Source organism: Rhinopithecus roxellana, chromosome 9 (assembly GCF_007565055.1).
Source record: "Rhinopithecus roxellana isolate Shanxi Qingling chromosome 9, ASM756505v1, whole genome shotgun sequence".
In the NCBI taxonomy this organism is placed as follows: Eukaryota; Metazoa; Chordata; class Mammalia; order Primates; family Cercopithecidae; genus Rhinopithecus; species Rhinopithecus roxellana.
The window spans coordinates 64,180,780-64,186,779 of NC_044557.1; positions in this window are offsets into that span (position 1 = coordinate 64,180,780).

The window sequence follows — 6,000 nt, forward strand, 5'->3', positions numbered from 1 at the left end:
TTCACATTTCATTACACAAACATGGAACACTCACCCAAGATTAACTGCGTTTGCACAGGATGTCTTACCCACATTGTTTTGGTGTTTTTGAGTTTACTTGTCTGACATAAAATATCTGGTTCAGTTCTGTTTCCCACAGTGCTCAGCAAAATGCCTGGCATAATAGATTCAGTAAGTTATTCACTGAATGAATGATGCTTAGTAATTTTATAATTATATTTGTGGGTACATATATTACCTAAAGTATTTTAGTGGAATGTCAGCACTTGTTATATCTAATTGGTTTGCTGTAAATTGTGTATCTGGAAGGAGAAAAGTCTCAAAAGTAATTCTATACAGAGTGTGGGTTATTTAATCATCAGAGCTTAACTCATGCCTTAGGGACTTTATGAACAAAGTTTCTAGACAAAAAGGGTGAAAGACAAAATGTTAGGAAAGGAAAGAAACGAAAAGCCCTTGAAATAAAACTGTGTGACAATTATTTACTAGGTGTAAAACATCCGAGCAAATCACAATCACTCTGGGCTTAAGTTTGCTTATTTTTGAATGTTAGGTAAATATCATCTGGGATGACAGGTTTGTTGCAAAATAACATGAAAATACTTCCTAAATTGCACACTTTTAAGAGACTAATGTCATTACTATTTCTGGCTCATGGGCAATGTGAAAGTTTCCTGTGTTCAGATCTTGAATGCAGGATTCCACACCTCCTATGTCCAGCCTCTTAATGTCTGGCCTCTGGAGTTGTTACCACATGCTCCCATGGTCACCCTCAGGCTCCTGATCTTAACTGAAGTAATGGACCATCCCATAGGACTGCTCCAATCAGCTTCCCCTCCTCTTGACTCATCACCAGATCCTCTGCCTCCAACTGTTCCTCTCTGAAAGTAGTCTTACCCCTCCTTTCTAATGCTGACCCCAATCTTATCCCTCCCTTTTCTTCTAGGTCTCTCCTCTGAGAATAATACTTTCATATCTCCCTTTTCATTGCTGCCATCCTCTCAGCCTATAAACCTATGTAGCTATTCCTCACCTAAAGAAAAGTCCTTCTCAACCTTCCACCTTTCCTTATACCATTGCTTTCAAAACTGGATAACTTTGTTTACAAGACAAAATGAAAAATAAAATCATTCTCCATTTTCCCCACCTCTCATTGATTCCTTTTTTGAAGGAATTTTGGCTTCTGCCTCCCATCACTATTGAATTAAAACTCCTCTCAACATCCTTGATCAAACCCAGCAGCCCCCCCTTTTTTTTTTGAGACAGAGTCTCGCTCTGTTGCCCAGGCTGGAGTGCAGTGGCACAATCTTGGCTTACTGCAAGCTCCGCCTCCTGGGTTCACGCCATTCTCCTGCCTCAGCCTCCCGAGTAGCTGGGAGTACAGGCACCCACCACCACGCCTGGATAATTTTTTGTATTTTTTAGTAGAGACCGGGTTTCACCGTGTTACCCAGGATGGTCTCGATCTCCTGACCTCATGATCCGCCCACCTTGGCCTCCCAAAGTGCTGGCATTACAGGCGTGAGCCACCGCGCCCGGCCCCCAGCAGCCTTTTCTTAGTCATAGAATTGTATTACATTGTAGCCTGGAGAGAATTGTTACAGATCATCTCATCTAAATCGTTTCACTTATGTTGAACTCCAAAAAAGAACACACATAAGGATATTGTGTATTGTGAAATGCTGACAAACTGACTGGTTTGGCCCTTTTGCTATCTGGTATTTGAGGGAAAAGGTGAAATTTGGAAGGCAAAGAAAGCAAACCTTAAGGACAGCTATGATATTGAGTCTAGACAGGCTATTATATTTCTTAACTGCTCAGACTGAGCCATAATCTAGGCAAATTCAGAGAGTGCCTCCTTCATGAGTAAGATCTTAAAATGAAAAGGCCTCTACAAGTTGAGACTGCAAAGTGATGGATATATTGAGAATTTGTTATTTGTCAGGAAAGCTTCAAAGACATGGAGCTTTTAAGCTTAACCTTTTCATTTCCACTTAGGCATCTTCGTGAAAACTCCCTTTATCCTACCAAGTGGTGATGCCTATTGGTAGTATACTATTCACTAGAGGCCTCCCGGGAAGTAGTTCAGAAGGCTTGATTTTATGTTATGTGCAGAGCTTAAGCATGAGTTATGGCATAGCATGTTGTTAAAGTGATTTCAAATATATTTTCTTATAGTTTCTTTCCTAACATGGGTTTTGCTCTCTAGGGAGAGAATGGAGCAAAGTGTGTAGTTGGAATTTGTTTCACTTTCCTATTAGCCTGTAGGTACCACTCAGACCAAAAGGACTCCCTAAAAACTGATATGCAAGTCACAGAATTCTCCTGCCTGAGCTCTATCAAGGGATGTCTGTAAGGAGAAATCTATCTCTAGAGTACTATGAATTTCGTCACGTTTATAGGTTTTTTGCTTGTTTTTAGAGACAGGGTCTCAGCTCTGTTGCCCAGGTTGGAGTGCAGTGGCATAATCATGGCTCACTGCAGCCTCAACCTCCTGAACTCAAGCAGTCCTTCTGCCTCATCCTCGTGAATAGCTGGGTCTACAGGCATACACCACCATGCCCGGCTTTTTTTTTTTTTTTTTTTTTTTTTTAAAGTAGAGACAGGGTCTCATTATGTTACCCAGGTTGGTCTCAAACTCTTCACCTCAAGCGATCCTCCTGCTTCAGCCTCCCCAAGTGCTGGGATTACAGGCATGAGCCACTGCACCCAGCTGAGTTTATAGATTTTGATGCCTTTTGCCAAAAATCAAAGAAGTGGCTGAAAGTCAATTGATATCAGAAGAATCAATGAAAAGCAAGAGACTCTCAGCAGCTCTCCTTTTCCTCTGGGAAACTGCTTAAGAGCACAGACTTAGGCATCAGATACACCTGGTATCAAATCCCAGCTCTACTTAGAAGCTGTATGACCTTGCAGTCTTCAGGTTTCTTGTCTGCAAAATGGGGTATCTTCCTACCATTTGGGGTTGCTGGGTTATGTGGTTAATGTAAAATGCCTTCTGTTATTTGATAAGCACTTTATCTTTCCTTCCATGTGTCTAACTGCTTTCTTAAGTATAATGATCTCATCAATGTGTTAGAAAAACGTAAGAAACCTCTTTTCAAATAGTATGGACACCTGAATAGTTATTTACTGGAGAAGAGGCACATATTAAGATCCCTCCAATAGCAATATTAATATAGAGAGAAGCAGTTAGTCTTGGACCTCTGGTGCCATCTCCTGGAAATTAGTCATGGTACAACAGCCAAGCAGTTACCCCACAACTTGAGCTACAGAGAATGTTTGCAATAGCATCTTTATTTTCCAATCTGTCATTGTTTTGAGGATGAACCAATACACTAAGTCCAGAGTCTGGTATAGGCTAATGGATGCTTAGTAAAGTTTGCTGAATAAATGAATCCAGAGGACATTGCCCCGTTGGTGTTCTTGTCTCCACAGTTCAGATTAGGAAGTTCCTATTACAGAAATGTTTACAATGACACTCTAAATATTTCTCAAACAGTAGTTCTTGAAATGTTTGCACAGAGTCACTTGAGAATCTTACAATCTAGGGGGTTGGAAATCTAAAAATCTCTCGTATGATGCTTAGGGAAGTTAGAATTTACGATCTACTGGCATAGAAGCTGGGGATGCAATAATTAACATCTGAATTGCATAAGCACTGCCAGTGAATGACACTATTTATGACGCTCTGAATAAGTATTGTGGGGGATAAACTTTTAAAAAGATAGCCCCTGCTTTTAATGAGCTCATACTTCATTTGGAAAAAAAACTGGCAGTAACACCAAGTGCAAGAGACTCTCCTAGGAGAAAACAGCATCAATGAAATGTTCAAGTGTTAAAGGTATTAAAAGGGCCAAATAGGGTTACTCGAGAACATTACAGGAAGAGGTAAAACCTAAGCCATGTTTTGAAATAGACTCAGGTCAATGAGAAGGAAGAGCTCAGTGTGACTGGATTACTTTACTGTAGAATTTCCAGTACCACATTGCACAAGGAAGGAACTTGGTAAGAAAAATTCTGCCACTGCAGGTATGCTTCACAGTACAGGAAACACAAACCAGACAGGAGACTTACAAAGCAACCTGAATTAATATTCTATTTTTAATAGTGACCCAAGTTCAAAAATAGCCTAAAATTTAATCTTACTACCTGCCATTAGATCTCTTTTGTATCAGTTTCCCATCTGTAAAATAGGACCAATTTGTTTTTATTTTTAAAAAGGCTAGGGTGTCCCTTTTGTATCAGCTGTTTTTTGTTCTTTGTTTTGTTTGAGATGCAGTCCTGCTCTGTCACCCAGGCTGGAGTGCAGTGGCACAATCTCGGCTCACTGCAACCTCTGCCTCCCAGGTTCAAGTAATTCTCCTGCCTCAGCCTCCCAAGAATCTGGGATTACAGGTGTGCACCGCTTCGCCTGGCTAATTTTTGTATTTTTAGTAGAGATGGAGTTTCATCATGTTGGACAGGCTAGTCTTGAACTCCGGACCTCAAGTGATCCATCTGTCTCAGCCTCCCAAACTGCTGTGCCGGAATTACAGGCATGAGCCACAGTGCCTGGCAAAATAGGACCAATTATTTTCTGTAATTAAGCAGTGGATTGGGATGACTACTTCAATAAACATAATTTTGATCCTAATTCATACTTGTTCTAAAACAAGGGCAAAGATTTTGTTAGGGTGGCTACGATAAAAAAAGGTGGGCAATAATAAGTATTGGTGAGGATGTGTAGAAATTAAAAAGCATATACACTGCTGATGGGAATGTAAAATGGTGCAGCTGCTTTGGAAGTTTGGCAGCTCCTCAAAAACTTAAACAGAGAGTTGCCATTCTGATCCAATAATTCTGCAACCCCTATTACTGAAAGAAAGTAGAAAACATATGTTCACACAAAAGCCTGTACACAAATGTTCATAGCAGTTCTACTCATAATAGCCAAAAAGTGGAAACAACCCAAATGTCCACCAACTAATGAATGGATAAACAAAAATGTGGCATATCCATACAACTGAATATTATTCAGCCATAAAAAAGAATGAGGTAGTGATACATGCTGTCCCTTGGATGAACTTTGAAAGTAATCAGTGAAAGAAGCGGGACACAAAAGGCCACATTTTATTATTCCATTTATGTGAAATGTCCGGAATGGACAAACCCATAGAGATAGTAAATTAGTAGTTGCCAGGGACTGAGAGGAAGGGGAAGTGGGAACTGACTACTAATGGGTAAAGAGTTCTTTCTGGGGTGATGAAAATGTTCTGGAGTCAGATATTAGTAACAGTTGTACAACCTTGTAAAAACACTGAATTGTACACTTTAAAATGTGAATTTTATAGTATGCAAACTGTATCTCAATTGTGAAAAATGAACGAAGTGGGGTGGGGAAAAGCAAATCACCCAAAGTAGTGAATAACTTAAGAGGCAAACTCTGCGGTTTTCCAATCAATCCTGATAAGGCCACCTACTTGAGTTTTTCAAGAACTTGCCAGGAGGGATAAAAACTGAGGAAGGCCGAAAGACTACCTCCACCCCATGACTGGAAACAAGGTAAAGATGTCCTCTTACCCTTTCTATTTAACACTGAACTAGAGGTTGAAGCCAGTGCAATAAGAGGTTAACATGTTATAAAAGGCATCCAGATTGGAAAAGAAGTAACCTTTCTTTACTTGCAGACACAATTATCTATGAAGAAAAGCCTATAGAGGCCCAGCACAGTGGCTCATGCCTGTAATCCCGGCACTTTGGGAGGCCGAGGCAGGCGGATCATCTGAGGTCAGAAATTCAAGATCAGCCCGGCCAACATGGCGAAACTCTGTATTAAAACACACACACACACACACACACACACACACACACACACACAAATTAGGCGTGGTGGTGCACGCCTGTAATCCTAGCTACTCTGGAGGCTGAGGCAGGAGAACTGCTTGAACCCGGGAGGCGGAAGTTGCAGTGATCTGAGATCAAGCCACTGCATTCCAGCCTGGGCGACAGAGCAAGGCT